The sequence below is a fragment of the Malus sylvestris genome, chromosome 4, assembly GCF_916048215.2.
Source record: "Malus sylvestris chromosome 4, drMalSylv7.2, whole genome shotgun sequence".
Classification (NCBI taxonomy): Eukaryota; Viridiplantae; Streptophyta; class Magnoliopsida; order Rosales; family Rosaceae; genus Malus; species Malus sylvestris.
The window spans coordinates 4324076-4348910 of record NC_062263.1 but is presented as its reverse complement, the minus strand read 5'-3'; the positions used below and the strand labels follow the sequence as shown (position 1 = coordinate 4348910).

Sequence of the window (24835 nt, the reverse complement as noted above, 5' to 3'; positions counted from 1 at the left end):
TTGATTAGCCGAGGAAGAACTCCGTTCCTTTTTGGGACTGTTGTTTCCTTTTTGTGGCTTAACCTTATGCAAACGGTGGCCTAATAGATACCTATGAAGTTGATAACATGTATCAATGGTATGGTAGTCTTGATCGCAATGAGTGCAATGCAAAGGTTTGCGGGTAGAAGACTTCGAACCACTTTGACACACAACCATGACTGCTGTGTCTGTAGTAACTCGAGAAGAAGCAAGGCTTCTGTACTTCTCTTCCTGGGAAATTGATGCATAAGCTTGACGAACTGTAGGTAGGGGATTCATCAACAAAAGCTGCCCTCGAACTTCATTATAAGAGTCATTAAGTCCCATGAGAAACTGCATCAACTTGTTTCTCTCATTCTGTGCTCCACAAGTGCAAGAGACAAATTCACTGTAGGACGATAACTCATCCCACAAACTCTTCATCTTCATGTAATACGCAGCAATGGAGAGTTGATATTGTGTAAGTGAAGCAATGTCCTGTTGTAGTTGAAAAATTCGGGGAGCATTACTTTGACAATATCGCTCACGCAATTCCTCCCAAATCGTATGAGCATCAGTCATATAAAGGATACTGTCAGCAATATCCGAGTAAATGGAATTAATAATCCATGCAACCATCATGTTGTTGCATCTCTGCCACGAAGCGTGATCGTTTGGCTTGGTCTTGACAGAAGGTTGTGTGACAGTACCATCAACAAAACCAAGTTTGTTTTTGGCACTCAGCGAGATCTTTATAGCACGAGACCAGGTTGAATAATTATCCCTATTCAGGGGCTTCGAAACCAGCATCATGGCTGGATGATCTAAATGATGGATGAAAAGAGGGTAGGAAACATCAGCCTTAGCATTGGAGTTGCTTCTAGAAATTGCGTGGGTGGCCATGGCAGACGACGGAAAAAAAAAAAAAGTGAAAATAGCAAAAGGCAGCAGAAGGAACTAGGGTTTCAGCCTAGCTCTCGATACCATGTAATGAATCGTGCAAAGAATAGTTTGCAGAGATAAGTTATTCAATTGAGACTAAGTGACTTTATACAATGAGAGAGCTTATAAAGGAAGTAACCTAGCCTACATTCTAGGATTACAAATATTCACAAATCAATTACAAATAATTTACAAAATAGTTTTATAAAAGTAAGCCAGGATATTAGGAACGGTATCGTTGACTTCTCAACAATATAACCATCCACTGACGCATACAAGAGTTCTACTTCTTTGTTTTATTTTTGAATGTTTACTTTTCTCAAATCCTTTCATATTGGATAATTGCATCACAGTCAACATGGGCCAACTGGTCTCCATCTTCATGCAATTAAAAAAAAGGAATGTGCTATCAACACATCCCATTTTACTTCTCACACACCCCTTGATAATTTATATCCGTTGATCTTCTTCAATTCATCTGATCCGACGGCTGAAAAATTAAAAAAGTATGTGAGAAGTAAAATGGGGTGTGTGGATATCACACCCCTTAAAAAATCTCCATTGGTGGGAGTACAAAGCCCTTTTTAATAAAGAAAACTAATGAAAAGGGTTTGAAAACTTTGAGTTTTAATGATAAAGACAAAATAAAGGATAAAGTGAATAGTACCAGGATTGACTTTTTAATGTAAAAATATGGTTTTTCGTTAAAGTGAACAGTACTGAGAGCTTTTCGTTAAAGTTCCATTTTTAATAATCATGACCTTTTTTTTTTATATCTCACTGTAGCACCTTGAATGCACTATCCTTGTAATACTATTCTTTTGATAAACATGCATAAAGATATTGCAAAGGTAAGGCATGTGAGAAAGAAATTATTTTGTATTTCGAAAAAGGAGTATTACAAGAAGGATTTAGATTCGTTCTGAACCTTAATGTTCAGAGCTTCCTCATCTATAAATCTGGGCTACACAAATTGAATCCAACGGTCTCCATTAATCAACACACAACCAACGATCCTGATTTGACTTGCACACCAATCATCGGTTCAGATTTGTGGATGAGGAGGCTTTGGACACTAAGGTTCGGAACGGATCCAAATCCTTACAAGTATAGTGCATTCAAGGAGGTACAGTAAGATATAAGAAAAAGGTTAATGGCAAGGGAAAAGGATCCCCTCTGGATCCATTATGTAGGGATCCTAAGAATCCCTATATCTCAACCGTTCATCGTGTATTGTGTGGCCAATTTTCATCAAGTACTATTTGTATTTAATTTTAAATAATAAAATTCAAATGATTTCTAACAATACAATACACGATGAACGACTAAAATGTGGAGATCCTAATGGATTCGGAGGGGATCCTTTTCTAATGGCAAGGTATAGCAACCACAAACAACAAAGAATAATAAAGTAACTGACAAGAATTCAATTTACATCAAGATCTTCACCACTTGAAGATGCCAAAAATACTTGTCATGAAAATCTCATTACTATCCAAGCAACCTAAACAAGTGACATACAAGTGGCCTTTTATAATAATGATGGAAAGATATTGTATTTTTGTATGACGTTGTGAGTTTGAATTTTATTGGTAGTTAATTTAACCTCTAACTTATTAACGTTATCGTTCGACATAAAAAAGAAAAAAAATTAAGTGACAGCCATGCCACAAATCTGTGGGCCCCCACAGTGGTGAGTGGTGTAGCAAAAGAGGGTTCTAAAGTCCAATACCTAATTTGGAATATGCTACATGATGCTCTAGGGGTGGGCGCGGTTCGGTTTGGTGCGGTTTTGAGTGAAACCAAAACCAAAACCGCAAGTTTTTGCGGTTTGGTTCGGTGCGGTTTTGAAACCAAAACCAAAATGAAACCAAACCGTTTGGTTCGGTTCGGTGCGGTTTCAAACAGTTTCGGTTTGGTTTTTAAGAAAAAATGTACAATTTGCATTTTAACATATTAAAAAGCATTTCCCAATAGTAATAGGAAAATGACATTTGTTATGTAAACAATTAGCATGTTGCATGTAGTTGTGATGTTAAAACATGTTTGTGCAACAAAAAGGTGTCCCTTACAATATTTTTCATAAAACAAGTTGGATAAATTTGAATTCATTAAACGTGAGCGAAATTTTCATACTAGAATATGTGATATCATGCTTCAAATGAATGGCCTATAGTAGATCATTGTTCGACTCTTGATAACAAGATTAGTCCACCCTTGTACATATATGTGTGTGTGATGGTATAAAATAACAAAGGTCCTTCAAGTTAATGAAAAATAGAAAGTGATGAATGATGATATTCTAGTGTGGTTGAGTCCATACTAAGTGTATGGATTTTAACAAACGACCAATTAAAACATGAAATCTAATATGGACATTTAATTAAATGTTTATTAATATTTACGGTGCGGTTCGATTTCGGTGCGGTTTTCAAAAGCCAAAACCGAAACCAAACCGTTTTCTATGTTGCGGTTCGGTTTTAAAACCGAAACCGTTTCAAAACTGCAAAACCAAACCGTTCGGTGCGGTTCGATTTGATTCGTGTTTCGGTTTCGGTTTCGGTTTTCGATTCTAAGTGCCCACCCCTATGATGCTCTACTCCTACATGTTTTCCATTACCTTAGGGGTATCTCGGTACTTTTGCTACGAAGCTAATATTTGAGTTGCCAGTGATTTTAATTTCTATGATTAGAGCAACAAACGTAAGAGAGATGTAGCCGATCTATAATGGCTTTCTTTTTCCTTTCTTCTTTTAAATAACTAATAAATGAAAAATACAAAAAAGTGTGAAATTGGCTATTTGAAGCAACCCAATTAATGAGATATTGAAATTGGTACCAGATGGAATAATCTGTAAATTAAAAAATTATATATGTGTTTGTCTGACTAGTACTAAGCTCATATATGTTCGTTTACTCACAGCAGAAGAAGTCAAATTGAAGCACAGTTTACTAAAAAGTTCCTAGTTAACTAAGATCCAGTTTGGTGCACATTTTAATACTAACAAGCTTAGTTGTAAGGACTTATCTATTTGTGGATAATGATGAGCATAAATCACAAACAAAAGGAAGATAAGTAAACTAGAAAAGCAATAAATTGCACGGGATGTTTTTGAACAAAACAATCCACCTCTGGGTTAAAAAATTGGGGACTCTTCACTGAGTCTCATCCACTAGTGAAATCAAGATTCTTACAAAGTAACAACACAAACTCAATTCCTAGATCCTAATCCACGGAGCAGCTTGTACCTTTGTACAACCTTACCGAAGTGAACTCCTTCGGTCTTCACGAAGTGGCAACTCCTCTTAAGCTTTTCACCTTGTGGCATCGAGAATCCAATCAACTTATGAAAATAAAGTTATGATGAAGTTGATGTGAATCTGGATTCGATTGTCTAATCAGTTTCACTAGTCAAACACTTGAAAGATGAAACTGATGCAAATCCAAAAGGAGGTGAGCTCAAGATTTGAAAAGCTTGACCTAAAACAAAGATCAAAATCACAAAAATAATGCAACCATAATATGCAATGATCTGGGTAAGGGCGAAGCTACATAGGGGCCAAGAGGGGCAGCTGCCCCTCCTCTCGCCAGAAAACAAGTCCAGGAGCGATGGTTCAGCCCCTCTGGTCTCGTCGGAAGTTCTGGGTTTATTGCAGTTATGGTTTCCCTGTTGCTGCGCAGCTCTGCTGTGCGGAAGGGTTTTAATTTTATTTTAAAAGGCCAGGACAAAATGACGTCATATAGGTCCTGGTTAAATTTTTTTTAGAATTCCCATTAGTGGGATGACACCGTTTCATTGGCTAGTTAAAATAATAAATAATTGAAGGAACGTTCACTCATCTCACCACGTGTTGCCCACTTTCGAATCCAATCAGATAGCAGCAGCAAGAAGCTGCCCCCAAAATTGGAATTCAATCTTTGCCCTTTCAAAAAGTCAAAAGATCTCTCCAAACCACAAACTGTAAATATATATGCCTATATGGGTTCAAGCTTCCAACTCGTTACAGGAAAAAAGATTTTATTCAAAAAAAGAAAAGAAAAGGTGGAGTGTTATTTTTGAGAGAATTATTTCAAATTTGGAACTTCATTCATACTAACATATGTATTGACTACTAGTTTGTCATTCTAAATAGTTCAAACTTGAATAACACAATACATTTTGAAACTTTCAAGGTTTTGAGATATATTCCTAGTTCTATTTCAATTTCAATTTTGAGACAATGTATGTTGTTTCATTCTATATTTCGGATACATTGAAGAACCTCTCCATATACAATAAGGATGGTTATATTTGTATCAGGAGCCGTATGGATACATGGTCCGGCAGCCGGACAAGAAATTTCTACCTTAACAGCGGATGGAAAATTTGCAAATTAATCACTAAATTTCAAACACCTATTTTCTTATTGAAAAAGGATTGGGCTAGGATATTATTTTAGGTTATCCCCTCCCAAAAATATTGATATCTTGCCTATGATTCCTTTGGATGGATATCTGATTTTTTTGGTCTTTTTGTGTATACTACAAGACAACAGGGATGCTGTTGCGCCTTCTTGTTTTTTGCTTTTATCGATAATAAGTTGATTATGCGACTTTTTTATAACATAAAATTTTGTCACCAACAATTATAATTTGTCTGTATTGATAAATTGTGAACGATATTAATATTGTCTACTATTTAAAAGGATTTGGTTGTCTATATTTTTTTCGAGACCATTTACGCTTTTAAACTCGCCCCTCCCCTCCACAATTCCTGGCTTCGCCACTAGATCTGGGTATTTAGTGCATGAATGTGATTTTGTGGCTAGGGTTTTCAAGTAAGAATAAAAGGAGCAGCTCCCAGTTGAAAATAATCATTCTAAAAAAACTGTAGATCTCCTAGCCAAGTGAAAATGAAACCCTAAATGAAGCTTTTATAGTGGGCTTTGTTTCAGACAAAGAAAGGGAAAGAAAAGACCACACGTCATGTGCAAAAGTAATCAGAAAAGATCTAAGGTTGAAAAACACTCTTAGGGAAAAAGCTGTCAGAAATCCCATGTGGGTTGTCTTAAAGTGTGTGCCCAACTCGAGTGAAAGTAACGAGAAATTTTCACTAGACAAAACCAGTATACAGAATGAACTGGAAATAATTGCATGAAATGCAGATGTATGAACAAACATTTGATGAAAGAAATTAAGTTCTTGAAGTGATATTTCCAATAGCATGGTCCCAGAGAAGAAATTAAAACCCTAAAACTAACTAGAGCATGTGTGGTACAATTTACAGCATTTGACAAGCGATGTCAAACAATAAAGCTAAACTTCACAGATATGACAAATGAAAATAAATAATTAGTGGGGTGCAGCCTCCACTAGACAAATAGGTCAACCAATGGCTTTCCACATTGTACAATGTTTTCTAATGACAATTTAGCTCCCCTTAGAGCATCTCCAATGGAAATCCTTATTTAGGGATTCCCACCACTTTTGAGTATTCATTTTAAGGATTTAAAGGGAATCTTTGTGTCCTTAAAGGAATATTGCCTCCAATGGTAGAGTCCTTATGGTAGAATCTCTACATTTAAAGTTTTTATGGTTTTACGTGATAATTTAATTACGTGCACATTTTGTGCTTATGTTAACATTTTTTTAATTAATTAAAAGCATTAAAAGCAAAATCTTCAATCAAGATTGTGGGTCTCATTTTCCATTCAAGATACACATTTTTTTTGTTTATGTTAACCATTTTTTAATTAATTAAAAACATTAAAAGCTACAATCAAGATTGTTGGCCTCTTTTTCCACTCAAGGTTGTCCCTATACAATCCCTACATATGAGGACATACACTACGTATCCTGTCACATCCTGGCTCGGGGCGGATCACTTATCGGGCCTGCTCCACCAACGTAGCACGATATTGTCTTATTTGGGCCCCGACCACGCCCTCACGGTTTTGTTTCTGGGAACTCACGAGCAACTTCCCAGTGGGTCACCTATCCTGGGAGTGCTCTGGCCCCCTTCTCGCTTAACTTCGGAGTTCCTACAGAACCCTAAGCCAATGAACTCCCAAAAAGCCTTGTGCTAGGTAAGGATGAAAATATACATATAAGGATTACTCCCCCGGACGATATGGGATATCATAATCCACCCCCCTTAAGGGGTGGAAACTGACACGCCCCAATCCCGATATTCCCTGAATACCAAGAAAGGCACGTGCTGGCTGACACCCGAATGTGAGGAAACCAATTATTGAGTGCAATTGCTGAAAATAAAGGATAACTAAGACTTATAAATATGAAAGAATAAAAAAAAATAAGCATTTAAGGAACATGTTTAGAGCATACAACTAACTAGAATACTAAAGGAAATAATATAAAATTAGATGAACAAAGGAATGGGTCCTACACCGGAGGACTCGAAGATGCCGATGCAGAAGTGCCTGGATGCCGGGATTATATGCCTTGATTCTAAGTCCTGAAGGGGGTGCAAAATAAACATGAGTGGACCAAGTTGATATATATATATATATATATATATATATATATATATATATATATATATATAGTAAAACAGTTATCAACATGCTAACCCTCAGGTTTTATGAAAACACATAAATAATGATAAACATAGGTTTTCCGAAACCTAGCATGACGTGCAATGTCTCAAATCATAACTTCTATATATAATAATCACTAGTGAATTGTCCGATAACCCCCAGGCCCCATGTCGGCTCCCCGTCTCTAAGCAGATAGTCAGAGGAAAATGCACTTCAAGCCCCATGCCGGCTCCCCATCCCTGTGCTAAATAGCCAGAGGAAACATACTCCAAGCCCTATGCCAACACCAAACCGTCGTCCGGGACGGACCAGAATCTATCCCTACGTCCCGTAGCGGAAAGGACCACTAGGTAAGTACAAAACCACTGAACATATATATCTTGAAAAGCAACTTCATAGTATAAAGTCATCCATCATCTATACTATAAAGAGGTGTTCGAAACATATTCTAAATATCATATCGTCATCCATCGGATATTCTATAAGAACATGGGTTATAGGAAAAATAGTAATAATTCAAAATAGTCTCAGTAAGCATGTTATCTCAAAGCGTTTCATAGAACATAATCATTAAATCATGCTTTTCCATGTATGCATTTCTACTATTAAAACATGCATTTTTAGAAGGGGTCCACTCACAATACTTCGCCGCCGAAGAGCCACGCAACTAGCGAAGACAGAAACGTCACTATAATTGCCCCTAAGCACATAAAGAGTCCAATAAATAAAACTATATAATAGCCATTGAATTTGGGAAAACAGACATTGGAAACGGATTCAGAACGTCGAATTACCCTAAGAAGGGTCCCGGATAAATTTCGTAAAAGTCAACATGGGAATATTCTAGAGAATATTCCTCAGTATATTCCGCCGGATAAGACTTGGGTCTTAAGGGTGTTGGGTTAAGCCTAGGGGTTTTAGGGTTTAGAACTTGGTTTAAGGTTAAGTTCTAGAATAATGGGTTAATGGGTTTAGGCTAAGGGCTAAGGGGTTTGGGTTAAGCTTTTAAAAATGGTTGGGCTTTAATAGTTTGGGTTTAGTTTCAAACAATTAATATAAATAAAAATAAAAGGATTTGGGTTAGGGTTTAAGGGAAAAAGGGCTTAGGGTTTTAAGGATTAAAAGAGTCCATGGGCCTAAGGCCCTAACTGAATGGCCCAAGGGCCTTTGGGTTTCTAACAGAAAATAAACAAATAAAATAAATAACAAAATAAAAAGATTGGGTTGCCCTAAGGTTTTGGGCTTAGGCTCAACGGCCCGAAGGCCTGTTTCGAAAGGGCTTTGGGGCTTGAAAGCCCGGCCCGAGTTCCAATTGTGGGTCGCTGGACTCATTTGAAAGAGAAGGCCGGATTTCGGCCGGAAATCTACACCAACTTTAAATGGCCATAACTTTGTCAAAACTCAACGAAATCGAGTGATTCAAAAATGAAAGTTGTAGTTCTCGAAGAGATGAAGAGAATGGTACCTCACATGATGTCTAATTTTCCGTGGTTTGACCGGAAAATACCTTGAAAGCCTTGAAGGTCGCCGGAAACTGGGTAAGATTCAAATAAGTATAACTTCTTCACTACTCAACGAAATTGGGTGAAACAAAAAGGAAAGTTGTAGTACTCAGCGAGACAAAGAGATTGATACATTTCACGCTGGCCAACTCGCTGTAGTTTGGCTGGAAATTGGCTCGAAATTCTTCAAACTCGCTGGTAAAACTGGAAAAACAAATCTCCGAGTTGTTTCTCACTACAAACCTTCACCAAAGCACCTAAAATGAGTTCTAACTAGAGTTTGATCGATAAATAGGAAGATTATAGAGAGTCATGAAGCTTACCAAGGTTGAAAATTCAAGGAACTCACCGGAGTTCGATGAGGGAGGAAGAGAACAGTGGTATCTGCCACTGTGGTGCACCAAGGACCTGTCCTGGGTTCGAGTTCTTGCTTGGGAGGGTCCTAGGGTGTGTGTGTGTAATTGAGTGTGGGTGTGGAGAGTGTATCGGAGAGGAGTGGAGAGAGTTGTCGAGAATGAGAGATAAGAGAGAAAGAGAAAGAGAGAGAGTTATAAAAAAATCAGAAAAAGAAGGAAAATGGGAAGGGAACATGGGACAAAACAAGGGGTGGGCCCCCTTGGGCACACCATTTAAGACCCAAAAACAATTTTAAAAGAAAGATAATCTTAAACTTAGTGAAAATATAATTTAAATTAGGGGTGGGTGTAACAATCTACCCCCCTTAAAAGAATTTCGTCCCCGAAATTTAAAATCACATACTAAACTGAAATACTCGAAAATAGGAAGAAGAATATATGTATAAAGAGAAATCAAGTCAGAGTGGGTGCATCAAAGAGAATATGCCACACCGTCACGAGCAGTTTGCAAAATCCTCTATCTTGCCTCCAAGCTCTCACTTTCTTCCCCATCAATGTAAAAGTAGAAACATACTTATAAGGATATAAAGTCGAAAACATATATTGACGTAGGGTCAAAAGTACGTACGTAAAATACGATAGCATTAAAATAACTATGTACTAACATATAGCTTGAAAACTCGTGCTGAACTTAAAATTGAAAACGGAAAACACTTTCCTCAAAACATTTGTAATGACCAAAAACAAATAACTAAATTAAAGGAAGTTAAAATACTTATACTGAAAACCAAAACTGAAAAGAAAAAAAAAACGAGAGAGAGTCTCGCCCAAGAATTCGTAACCTCACGTACTCCAAGAATAGATGTGTCTTTGGATCGAGTCCCAACAATAACAAATCTGTAACCACTGCTAAAGACGGGTATTCCTACCCACTTGCTTAACGAACCCAACGAATAAGCTATTGATACCACAGTCGGCCGCCCGCGATATCGATCACACATTTGTTGTCTTGATAAGCAAGCAGTAATTTCCTGAGGGTGCACAATTTCACAAGTCGTAAATTCGATCCTCTGAATACCAATTCACAATACTCCCCTGCCAACTAGTGTTGCCTGAAGAAACCTTCATACCATGTCACAACAACTGCCATACTCAAACCGAACAAAATAAGAACTATCGTTGTAAAACTTTATCCAGCACCAAGCATCTTATCCTCCTCAGTTCTTCCATATGTGACTAACTACTCCAGTGTTTCACCAGTAAAGAACCCTTTTGAAAACTGTACCTTGGGATTTCAAGAGAAGTGGTTACCATGTTAGTAGTAGACCCAAAAGCTCGAGCTAAGCAAGCAGAAAACGATAAGTCATCTTCCTCTACAAGCAGTACTTCTTAGGGGCTGTTGTGGTGCTCAAACCACCTCTCCATTTTTGTTTAGCTGCAGATTCTAGTCAAACAAGGCCAAAGTTGATGGAAATAAGAACGACTCGCAAATGGTTAACCTAAAATCAAAATAGAGTACACACCTTTCGAGAAAAGTGTAAAGATTATCCAATTCTCGCCTCGACCGTGCTGTAGTGCCATCCCAGAATGCACCAAACAGATATGCTAGAAGTGTTTCGACAACCACGTACTCACAACAATAAGGTTCGGAAGTCAAGCAGTGGAAAGATGCATTGAGACGAAAACATATCGTTGGAAAATAACCAATGTGATGCCCATGAATTATAATAAGATGGTGATACAATCCGCTAACCTTTTGTACTAAAACCTTCATCCAACTCTTACTAAAAGATCGCACAAACTTCACGCCTACGTGCTCGCGAACCGATGGGTCCTGGTGCTAGGTAGTGGAAATCTGCGTTGAGGCGAACACATCACATCATTGAAAAGATCTACCAGAGTACGATATGATGGTTATGAATTGTAGCAAGATAATGAGTGGTGACCATTCAATTCAGCGTCAAGATAGTGATGTAATTTGCTGCTCACCTGCACCACAATCTTCACCAGTCTCTTACCAAAAGACGACTCAAGCTTTCGACCCACGAGGAACTGTTTCTGTTAAACTTGTGAAAAGGTTATGCTCCCAACATTCCTATCCAAATTGATAAGAATTGGGCGCACACTTCCACCGAATCGATCGATTGTGAATTCCTCACTGATTGAGCAAGAAACCATGTCAAGAAGGCTGAAAGAACACTCAAGAATTTGAGGGTTAAAACAAGTCCATTAAAGTCTAGAGTACAAGATATCGAGATTTGAACCAGGAACCACGCCGAAAACAAACATTTTTTTTTAACACCCACTGTGTAATGTTCTGGCATGATCCAGTTTTACATTGAGAAACGAATAAACGAAATAAGGTAAAGATGCAGAAATAGGAGTCACTGATTATGATTAGTTGGCTAATCATCACAATAAGGTTGACGGGTTTCTTAGCCAAAAGGAAACAGGTCTAAGCTCAAGAATAGTTAAGAACTGTTTATAAGATTTGACAAGGCTAAAGACACTTCGAAATTCACAATACTTTGTGAGATTTGTTTCAAAGTTTAAAAATTAAACATAAACCTCTGAATCAATATAATGATGAATAAGAAAGATACGAAGCAGCCTGCGTATGCATGCAGTGACACAATTGGCTACCTTAAAGTGATGCCCTTGAGGAAACCAAAGCTCAATGAGTCCAGAGAAGTTCAGAGTAAAGCTCGATCTTCGTACAATGATGAATATGGTAGAGCCTCAAGCCATTACACTGAAAATTACAAGGCTAGACAGTTAACGAACAAGAGCACTAGTCAGTTGGGCTACAAGCAAGGAAGAAAATATCGGTAATATCGGTAGTCCGAAAACACGGAAATATCGATGGAAATATCGGGATAATATCGATATCGATAAAAATTACATGGAAACCACGGAAATTGTAAGAAAAACTTGGAAATTTTTAATGAAACTTTGTAGGATGTTTATTTAGTCAATTATCTATTAGTTTATCACAAAAAATTGGAAGGAAATGCATTGCATGATGGATTTAACTGATTTAAGTTGATTATATAGCGAGCTGGCAAACATTGTGAGTGTAGAAAATATGTAGTAATTAATGAAAGAAGTTTAAACACACCAAAATCATTTATATATAATTAATTAGTACAATATTTGGAGGTTTTATTTAGGATATTAAAAAAAAAAAAAAAAGGGAAGTGAATAAAATGATGAAGAATAATGTGCCGAATTTGACATTTTAAATTTCTTACACATAAGCATGCGTCTAGGCGTTGAAGTTCCAAATTATAGTATATCAATTAACGATTGAAAATCAATACATTGAATAAGACTAAACTTTAATTTGGATGCCGATTATGTTTTTTCAAGTTTATATAAAGTAAAAGAATTGAATTTTGGAAGCCAGGAGTGTGTCAATTGAATTTTGGCCTGCGTGCAAGATATTAATCTCTTTGTCTCGTCGAGTAGTACAATTTTCCTTTTTGTTTCACTCAATTTCGTTGAGTATTGAAAAAGTTATACTCATTTGAATCTTACCCAGTTTCCGGTGACCTCAGTGGCGTTAGAGGCAATTTCCAGCCAAACCACAACGAGTCAGATGTCGTGTGAGGTACCATTCTCTTTGTTTCTTCGAGGGCTACAACTTTCCTTTTTTTTCACTCAATTGCGTTACTTATTGAAAAAGTTATACTCATTTGAATCTTACCCAGTTTCCGACGACCTCAGTGGCTTTCGAGACAATTTTCGGCCAAACCACGGCGAGTTGGCCGGCGTTCAAGGTATCAATCTCTTCTTCTCGTCGAGTAGTACAACTTTCCTTTTTGTTTCACTCAATTTCGTTGAGTATTGAAAAAGTTATACTCATTTGAATCTTACCCAGTTTCCGGCGACCTCAGTGAATTTCGAGGCATTTTCCGGCCAAACCACGACGATTCAGACATCGTGTGAGGTACCATTCTCTTCTTCTCTTCGAGGGCTACAACTTTCGTTTTTGTCTTGCTTGATTTAGTTGAGTTTTGACAAAGTTATGGCTGTTTAAAGTGGGTGTAAATTTTCGACCGAAAATTCTGATTTTCTCTCCCATTGGGCGAGTCCCACATCGCCCATGTGAGGGCAGTGAGCAAGCAAATTTTCCTATAAAACCCACATCCCCCCTATTGAGAAAATCCAAGCTTGTTCGGCCTTTGGGCTATGATCAAGTGAAGTATGTGTTGAGTTTTCTCAACATATTTAAGTATTTTTTAGTATTATGTCGCGATATTATCGATAATATCGAAAATATCGTGATATTATCGATAATATCGATAATATCGTGATATTTTGACGAAAATCATTTGGATAGTTAAAAAAATTTCGGACCTCCAAAAAAACGATAATATCGGCGATATTTCGCCGATATTATCGATATTTTCTTCCTTGGCTACAAGCAAGAGGCTAAGTTCACCTCTACCGAAAAGTTCGTGGACAAGGTGCTAGGGTATTACCATCGAGTGCCAGACCCAGGTGAAGTTCAAGGAGTTTGTTTATCCAAACAAGATTGGATATTCATCATCTGAGTCCAAGTACAACAACAACAAGAATCGCAACTCCATTAGGAAAATTGATAAGAATATACATATAAGGATCCCACCCCTGGGCGATATGGGATATCACAATCCACCCCCTTAAGGGGCCCAACGACCTTGTCAGCACACCACAGCCATGGTTAGGCTCTGATACCAATTGTCACATCAAGGCCCGGGGCGGATCACTTCCCAGGCCCGCTCTACTACTGTAGTACGATATTGTCCGCTTTGGGCTCCGATCACGCCTTCACGGTTTTGTTTCTGGGAACTCACGAGCAACTTCCCAGTGGGTCACCCATCCTGGGAGTGCTCTGGCCCTCTTCTCGCTTAACTTCGAAGTTCTTACGGAACCCGAAGGCAGTGAGCTCCTAAAAGGCCTCGTGCTAGGTAAGGATGAGAATATACATATAAGGATCACTCCCCTGGGCGATATGGAATATCACATATTCGGCGAGTCACTATACTTTAGGGACTTACTTTCCGATTCACTGGAGAATCATTTTGTCCTTATATTTATTGTATCCCTATTTTATACGGTGGTTGTCCATATTTAGGAGAAAAACTTGTGTGGGGCTTGGGTTCTTACTGAATTTTGCTGAGTAACACTACAATCCAGTCAAAACTCGCCATGTGGTAATTTTTAAATATAATATTTATCATTTAAATTTTTCATAATTTTCTCTTCTATTAATTAAGACTAGCATATGGACACACACACAAATGTGTGTGAAAGTTTTTTATTTTTGTTTTTGAAGTAGAAGGAGAGAGGAAGATAGTAATAGAGAATGTGGGAGTGGGAAGTTGTTTTTTTTTTTAAGTTTTTAATTAGAGATATGTTAGGATTACATGTAGGTGAGACTTTAACAAAAACAAAATTTAGTTGTGTACAATTAAATTTCTGCCCATATTTCTTATTCATGTTCAGTTTTAATTAGAGGGTTAAACTGGTAATTTCATAGGATTTTGGTTGACAATGAGTGTTTTATTAATATATAATGAGAAATTTTGTTCAAACCCGTTTGTTGTATCTTTACACTCAACTTATAAAATTTCTCTATCACATTTCCAAATTTGCCCTTAAATAAGTAATAAAAAAATTATATTAAAACCCAAAACCCATGAACAACAAAACACTATTTTTATCTCTACACCCATCCATTTATTTATGTAAACTCAACTCAGACGCCAGTTACACTTTCACCGACGTTGTCAACGGCCACCATTCCCCTTCACCTCTTTTTCCTTTTCTTTTGTTTCTAGAATTTCCTTCAATTTTTGGGGATTCAATCAATTCTTGTTCATGAATATGCTTAACTTCTATCTCACCCTTGTTTAACCTCAGACAAAGAGTATTTGCTGAGAAAATTTCTTGTCCGGATTCAAGATCTTCTCGTTCTGTTCAATATAATTAGCATCATCATCATACCTAGCCTTTAAGAATCTTCCTTTGATGTTTGATATGTGAAATTTAGCACTAGCTAGTAGTAGGTTTAGCTCTTCTTGCGCAAATGCTTCCCATCCCCAAGCTTGATTTACTCTATGATCATAGTGGAGAGTATGGTGGCTGTCGAAAACGTCGGGAAATTGTCGCCGGCTCTTGGGCTAGATTCACCAGAATGTATGGAAGGGGTCTAGAGATAAAAATAAAGAACTTTTTCGATGTTTGTGGGTTTTAGGTCCAATCTAAATTTTCTCTGCTATTAATTAAGGGCAAAACTGGAAGTTTGGTGAAATTTTTTTATAAGTTGGGTGTAGAGATACACAAGTACGGTTCGAATAAAATTTCTCATATGTAATTTAGATACACCATAAGATTGATCTAACAGTTCATATATTTTCCTCTCCTCCTCCCTTTCACTTTCCTTCCCTCTTTGCCGTTGCAGTCTTCTTCCCCCACATGTTTTTCTTCATAAGATTATGGAAAAAACAATGCCAATCTTCTTCAACTATCATGAAATGAAAAAAAAATAAAAATCCAATTTCAGAAACATAATTAAAATCATCTCAATCCTCAATTAAATCTTGATTGAGAAAATCCACCCACGATCTAAATTCTGGGCTACTGCTCATCAAGGTAGAAGAAGAAAAAGCAAAACAAAACTTACAAATTATTTAATATAAATTTTTGTGATATTCAATTTTATTGTTAGTAAAATGGGAAGAGGATGCTCCTGACCAACCCATCTGGGCCGTTCAAACTTAATCCAACGGTTGTAATTATTATAACTTTTAAAGAGCACTCCTGTTTGGTGCTGTTAGATTAAATTTGAACGATCCAAATGGGCTGGTCAAAATGATCCCCATCCCGAGCTCAGGAGAGATCCTCTTCCAGTAAAATGGATGCTCAATTCATATTTATTGATAAAATATTAGAATTGTCGTTTTTTGTTTACATTTATATTATTTTGAAAAAAGGCCTGCACAACCGTTCATATTTGATGAACACGAGAAGAATTTTTTCCGTAGGATTTAAGGTCTATATTTTATATATTGATTTTCTTCTATAATCTTTGTATTTAAAGCCAACACTAAAGTGAATAGTGTTTTTGGGTCGCAAGCTTCACAAAAAAAAGTGGATAAAAATGCTCCCAAAACAAAAAAAGTTCAAAAGCAATCCAAAATAATGCAAACGTATTTTTGTCATATAAATAGTGTTTTTTAATAATTAATTTTTTTTGTACAATTTATATATATATATATATATATATATATATATATATATTGTTTGTACCATACTTGACCAATCCCGAAACTACTGAGTACTGGTCAACGTTATACCGTCAAGGACCCAGAAGAGTTTTCCTCCAACCATGGAGGCCAATCATAGTGCGGCATGTGTCGACATCAGAAGCCAATCACAGTGCGACACGTGTCAACATCAGAAGCCAATCACAGCGTGACACGTGTCAACATCAGAAGCCAATCACAATACGACACGTGTTAATGTCAGAATAAAACTAGAAACTTTTCTATAAAAGGAGATCATTCTCCCACAATATTTCCGAATGTCATTTGTACTAAATCATTCACTTGTACTCACTAAAGGAGAGCTTGAACCTATGTACTTGTGTAAACCCTTCACAATTAATGAGAACTCTTCTACTCCATCGACGTAGCCAATATGGGTGAACCACGTACATAATGTGTTTGCTTCCTTGTCTCTATCCATTTACATACTTATCCACACTAATGACCGAAGCAATCTAGCGAAGGTCACAAACTTGACATTTTCTATTATACCAAAGTCCACACTGATTTTGTGCATCAACATTTGGCGCCGTCTGTGGGAACGACACTTATTACCACTCTCTTTAGCTTTGTCAAGCTGATTTCCACCATTCGTACACTTTCTTTTGACTAGGCATCCCTCTCCAACATGGGGAGCGAAGGAAGCCACAACACACAGAATAACACTCCTCTTGCACCTAGTACGAAGCAACGAAAGAAGGAAGGAAAGAGGGTTGCTCTTCAAGCTAAAGTCGATAAGCTAGAAGCTCAGAACAACAAGATAGCAATGAAGAATGAGGTTTTCCAGGAGTAGTATGAGAAGCTCTTTGAGACGCTCCACGAAACTAGGCGTACTCAAACACGCGAGCTCGTTGCCCATGTGGACATCAACCATCATCTGGGTGCCCCCCAACATGGAGGGTCACCTTCCTTCGACATGGGTATCCCTGATGAGAAGCGAGCTAATCATCAAAACATTGATCAACATGAGACTTTCTCAACCCAGCTGCTTCAACCCGAAGCAGGAGAAGTGGAGGAAGACACCTCATTGCAGAAGGGTTGGAAGGATCGAAAACCGTTTATCGTGACTGCCAAGACTTCCTAGAGCAACGTCGAGAGAATCCCCTCCACATATGCTCGAAGATCAATGACCCAAGGGTTTCTGAAAGACTCAGTCCCCTCCCACGACCCAGGCCAGCTGCCAATCTAGGGAAGGAACGACAAGTCCCAGAGGAACATGAAGGTACAGGGGACTCTGAGGTATTTCGACAGACTCGCCCTAGAAGTTAGTACGGCGAGTCCAAGGAAAAACCACACGCCCTTGCTCAAACTTTCTTACTTCCAAGAGGCGATGAAGACTTACGAAAGAAAATTCCAGTGGTACATGACTCCACTCAGGACCCATTTGTCCTACAGCTCCTTGAGGAAGTAAACAAGTTGAAGGCCGAATGTCAGGCCGAGATACCTGATTGGAACCAACCCAAGCCTGGCCCTCTCACAAGGAGGATCCTTGACACCCCCTTCAACCGAAGACAAAACAAAGCTTGGTTTACAACTCTATACTGGAAGGGATGACCCAATTGAACACCTTAACCTCTTTGAGTCCACCATGGCATATCGGATGCACACACGAAGAGCGATGTCTTCTCTTCCCCTTCATCCTTTCTGGCGGAGCTCTAAACTGGTATTGTCATCTTCCACCTGAGACAGTAGACTTATTTGAGGAACTGAGGAAACTGTTTGTCTCTCAACACATCTTCCAGACCGGTCGCTTGCATTATGCAGATGATTTGTACACTATTCGCCAGAAGCCAGACGAGTCACTACGAGAGTATGCCGGTTACTTCAGCCATGAGTATTCTCGCTGTGCTGAGGCAAATGACAAGACCGCCCTCAAGGCCTTCACGGCAGGCCTACATGATTGTTTCTTCAAGTACATGATCAATGCCAACACTTGGAAGACTTACTCGGAGGTGCTGGCACAAGCTTACAACCATGCCTCCACCGAGGCAAAGACATATCAAGGGAAACCTCTCACAGTCACCCCTTATCAGCAAGTAGAGAGTGGAAGCCAGATTCAACCAAATGAGAAGACCTCGACCTTCCAAACAGCAGCGGTGCCTCCCCCTGCCTTACTTAATACTTTGCCAAGTCAACAGACATATCAATCTCAGGGCAAAAGGAAAGATTTACATCCTCACCAGTCTCATTTTAGTAAAAGGAGTAAGGGACACTATCGCGATAACCAAGGGTATCGCCACGATAATCCCCAACCCCAGGCAGTCAACACAGTAGGTCAAACACGTGTCAGGACAGCCCATACCCCGAGGTATGAGGCATACACACCTTTGAACACCACATGCGTGGCCATACCGAAGCCAAAACCGAGGCATCCGGATTATAAGCCCACGAAGAACACGGGCACGTTTTGCTGCTACCAAGAGCATAACAGCCATGACAGTGAGAAGTGTATCACCATTCGTAATCATATTGAAGTTTTGGCAAGTGAAGGAAAAATTGATCAATTCCTCATTCACCCTCTAAGGAGTAACCGTAACCAACGCCAGGTGAATGTGATATATTCCATAAGTGGTGGCACACCCATATCTAAATCTACCAACAGGGCCATGAAAAATAGTGAACGAGCTTTAAGGTCTGGCCAGCAAGTGTTTCACGTGGAAGACATTAGGGGAGGTAAGTATCAAAAGCCTAACTGGGATCTAATATGTTTTTACCCTGAGGAAGAAATAAGTATCATCTACCCTCACAACAACCCACTGATCGTGGAAGCTCACATAGCCAACTTTGAAGTACGACGAATCTTGGTAGACACGAAGGCTTCGTTCAATATCATGTTTGCTGAAGTTTTCAGGGCACTTAATATAGCTGAACACTTGCTCGATCGCTCGATTTCCCCTTTGATAAGCTTCTCTGGTGATATCGTGCAACCTATGGGGAACATACACTTACCTTTCACCATTGGTACATGCCCTTACACAGTTACCATTACCACTAACTTCTTGGTGGTTGATTGCCCAACGGCATACAATGTCATCTTCGGACACACAGGCATCAATGATCTCAAGGCCATGGTATCCACACATATGTTGTTGATGAAATTTCCAACCCCTTATATCAATGGTTACATAAGAGGAGATCAACTTAGTGCACGATCATGTTACAACACTTCGGTCAAGCAACAACACCTGTCTGTGCCCAAGGAAACCCTTTCTATACATGACCATGTTATAAAGACTAGCCCAGACGAAGCCAACTAGGATCTTCACGGTGGCAACAGTCAACCCGACGATCCTCGAGATGACTCTTTCACCCAGCAAGCACAACCCGCTGAAGAGTTGGAGAAGGTCTCTATCTCAAAAGATTATCCGGATCGCATGGTGAAGATTGGCACCACCTTGTCACCACACATTCGGTTGGCATTGATCTCCTTTTTGCAAGAGAACACTGAGGTCTTCGCCTGGTCATACAGGGACATGCCAGGCATCTCTCACAATATCATCTGTCATCGCTTAAGTATTAACCCCAAGACCAAGCCAGTGAGACAGAAGCGAAGATCTTATGACGCTGAGCGGTACGAGGCAATGAAGGCAGAAGTTGAAAAACTCAAAGGCATAGGCTTCGTCCGCGAAGTCAATTATCCAATGTGGGTAGCAAATGTTGTCTTTGTTAAGAATAATCTGACCAAGGAAAGTCTCCTGCTCCAAAAGGTCTTGTGGAGAATGTGTGTTGATTACACCGACCTAAACAAAGGATGCCCGAATGATAGTTTTCCTCTTCCTCTCATAGACAGACTTATAGACTCTACGGCATGGTGTGAACTCCTGAGCTTCATGGATGCTTACTCAGGATACAACCAAATCATCATGAACCCTCCGGACCAAGAACACACAGTCTTCACTACTGACAGATGACTATATTGCTATAAAGTCATGCCCTTCGGCCTAAAGAATGCATAAGCGGCTTATCAGAGACTGGTCAATTCAATGTTCGCCGAACAGATTGGGAAGAGCATGGAAGTTTACGTTGATGATATGTTAGTCAAGAGCAAACATGTTAACCAACACATCACCAACCTATCTAAAAATTTCACCATTTTGAAGAGGTATCGAATGAGGTTGAACCCCAACAAATGTGCCTTTGGCGTAGGCTCTGGCAAATTCTTAGGCTTCATGATAAGACAACGAGGCATTGAGGCTAATCCCTAGAAGATCAAAGCAATCCTCGACATGAAGGAATCGGTAACTTCAAAAGACATCCAGAGCCTTATTGGAAAGGTGGCAGCCTTAACTAGGTTCATCTCTAAGGTCACAGACAGATATGCTTATTTCTTCAAATCACTTAAGGGAAATAAGAAGTACATTACATGGACTGATGAATATGCTGAGGCATTCAAGAACCTCAAAGACGACATGAGTAAAGCCCATATGCTCTCCAAACATGAGGTTGGTGACACTCTCATTATCTATCTATCGGTATCGACTTCAGCAGTAAGTTCCGTTCTCATTCGAAATGATGGTAATGTCAAACGGCCTGTCTACTACGCTAGCAAGGCCTTACAAGATGCAGAGACACGATACTCCAACATTGAGAAATTGGCTCTAGCATTGGTCATGTCTGCTCGAAAACTTCGCCTTTACTTCCAAGCACACTCCATCATCGTGCTTACCAATCATCCTCTTCGACAGATACTCCAAAGTCCTGACACTTCTGGGTGAATGATCGAATGGGTGATAGCATTGGGTGAGTTTGACATCTCCTACCAACCAAAGCCAACTAAGAAGGGCCAAGCAGTGGCAGACTTCATCGTCGACTTCACATATCCTGTTGACATTGTTTCTACACCTAAAGAAGTGGTTTCATTACCTTCGGAAGCTCAGAAAATAGAACCAACAGCCCCAACATGGAGTCTATATGTTGATGGCTCGTCCAACCAACAGGGTTGTGGAGCAAGACTAGTCCTTATGACCCTTGACAAAGTGGCAATAGAGTATGCTCTTCGTTTCAAATTCAAGGCGTTGAACAATGAGGCCGAATATGAAGCCCCCCTAGCAGGCTTACGATTGGCCAAACACCTTGGGGTTAAACGAATTGATATCTTCAATGACTCCCAATTGGTGGTTAACCAGGTCACCAACAACTTTGACGCTAAGGATAGCTCCATGGTAGCATATCTGGCACAAACACAATTGTTGCTCCAGCACTTCCACTACCAGACCACTCAAATTCCTCGAGCGGCAAACAGTCATGCAGATGCTTTGGCTCGCCTCACCTCAGCGGTGGAAGACAAGATTGGGAGAAAAATTCAGGTCGAATTGTTAGCAGCACCAAGCACCATGGCTACAAAAGTGTGCAACTTACAACAGGGGGATAGTTGGATTACCCCGATTTATAGATTCCTTGCTCATGGCACCCTTCCAAATGACAAAGTCCAAGCTAAATGATGTGAAAATTAAGTTGACACACAAATTAAACCCTATTGATGACAATTGTAGTAATGATGCAAGTAGGGATCGTTCTAGACCGGGGATTAACTAGGGATGCTAATCAACAAAACTAAGACTCAAAAACACTAAACTAGACTCTATAGACTCAAAACTAACTCAAAACACTCAAAACAACAAATAACAATAAAAAAGACTCAATTCTAGACCTAAAAAGTGATTTGGACGAAAATAGAACTTCAAAGACTCAAATGACTTAAAAGAAACAAGTTTTGACTCTAAAAAGAAGACTTAAAAGTAAGGGGGCTGATTTTGACGAAATTGGACTTTAAAACATAAACTTTGAAAACAAACTTAACAAAAACGATTTTGGATGAAAAAGAATGGTGAAAGGCTAGTTAGAGGGTTCATTCTCCACACATGAAACATATGCATACAACTCGATTTCCAGGTACTCTTTCAACAAACCATGAATGACAATGTCCCAAATTAACTAGATTGCACCAATTAATTCTCAGATTTCCCTAGATTCATTGAATTGAATGGAATACGCATTACAACCAAATTATTCTTATCAAGGACCCTAACTATGGAATACGCATGATAGAGACACATATCAAAGATCATTAAGTTCAATGGAAATCATAAACATTGACGAGGCATTCATAACTATGGAATACGCATGTTACTCTTGCCAAGGATTTACTTAACACAATCGTGACTAGCGACTTTTACTACTTATGAATATAAGTTAATAACGATTAGGTGAAATTCCCTTATACTCTAGCGTCAAATTCATGCATGCAAACTAAGTATGCATCCTTAATTAACATACATAAACATGTTATCAATCAAATATATAAGTAAACCACATTCACAATTCATGAAATCATAACTGGAGGAAATCAAATCATATAAAACATATGAACATGGCTTTCAATTCCCCTCTAACTATAAAGAAATTAGTTCCTCATGTTCGCAAATAAACAAAGATAAATAAATCTAAACATTGACATAAAGATAGAAAACACCTAGAAACGCTCCAACAATCCAAGCTCCTTGAATGGCATGCACGGCTCCAAGAGTCTCCTTCCTTCTCCTTTGCAAATTCACGGCACAAGAGGGATGATTGGGTGAATGATGTAGTGAAAATCTAGTAGAGGGTGGTGAGAATAAAAAGGGTGCGGCACTACATATATATAGGCTGAAAATCACAGCCCCTAGGTAGCAAAGGAAAAGGATTTAAAGGCCTAAGTTGCATAGGAAAATAAAACACAATCCTTGAAGGAAAACAAATCAGAAATCCAAAGGGAATGGGAGGATAAGGTGCGGCACTTATCTAGGAAGGGATAAGGGCTTCTAGAAACCAAAATCCCAAGGGATTTAGGTAAAAACTCACGGCACAAAGTGGAGGGAAAGTGGCTGATTTGCAATGCAAGGCAAAGGTCTTCTAGAAAGGTTCTAGGCGCCATTTTTGTAGGAAATGATTAGGTTTTCTAGAAATCTGATTTTAAGCATCCTAATATAACTAGGAATCCTCCCAAGTAGCTTAAATATAGGTGGATTAGGATTAGGGCACTTATCTAGGAAGGGATAAGGGCTTCTAGAAACCAAAATCCCAAGGGATTTGGGTAAAAACTCACGGCACAAAGTGGAGGGAAAGTGGCTGATTTGCAATGCAAGGCAAAGGTCTTCTAGAAAGGTTCTAGGCGCCATTTTTGTAGGAAATGATTAAGTTTTCTAGAAATCTGATTTTAAGCATCCTAATATAACTAGGAATCCTCCCAAGTAGCTGAAATATAGGTGGATTAGGATTAGGATAAGATAGGATAGGATTGGATAGGATAGGGTTTGGATAATGTTTTGGATAAGGTTTCTTCACTTGAGCTGATTCTTTAGCTTTAACTTCCCTTCTTCAAGTAGGAAACCTTGTTTGAGTAGGAAACTTCAATCTTCTAGGAATCCAACTTCACTTAGGAATCATTCTTCAACTAGGAATCCATGTTTGACTAGGATTTCATCTTCAATTAAGCACTTTCCCACTTCAACTAGGAAACTTTGCATCTTCAAGTCTTCAACTTTGAAACACATTCCTAGCTCTTCAATCCTTCAAATTCGTCCATTGTTTGTGCTCCACATGCATGAGCTCCATTCTAGCTCAATTTTGCTCCAAAATGCGCCAAATTGCATCTTTTTGCTTACTTTGCCCTTAAAACCTGAAAACACATGAAAATAGCTTAAAAGACTAACTTAACTAAGAAAACACAACATAAATGCATAAGAACTAACTAACTAAGGCGCATAAATATGCTCCTATCACTAAACAGATTCGATACCAGGATACCTGTTACTTGATCATTAATGACCAACTCTACAAACGGGGTTTTAACCTACCATACCTAAGATGCCTTACGCCAGCAGAGGCGGAAACTGTCCTTCGGGAAATACATGAAGGAGTATGCAGAGATCATGTTGGATCTCGATCCCTAGCACACAAGGCTTTTCGTTAAGGATATTACTGGCCAACACTCCACCAAGATGCGATCAGAATATCACCCTCATGTGATAAGTGTCAATGCTACACAACTATTCCTCACTCCCCTCCTGAGCCGCTCACTCCTATGATCAGCCCTTGGCTCTTCGCCCAATGGGGACTTGATTTGATCGGCCCAATGCCTGCAGGGAAGGGCAAAATCCGTTATGCAATCGTTGCAGTTGACTACTTCATAAAGTGGGCCGAAGTA

General features: G+C 38.9%; 1 protein-coding gene across 1 annotated transcript in view; it reads left to right on the top strand.

Moving 5' to 3' along the window:
- LOC126619706 (vegetative cell wall protein gp1-like) overlaps positions 1-24835 on the top strand; it is a 78264-nt gene that overhangs the window by 7116 nt on the left and 46313 nt on the right. The window lies entirely within an intron of this gene.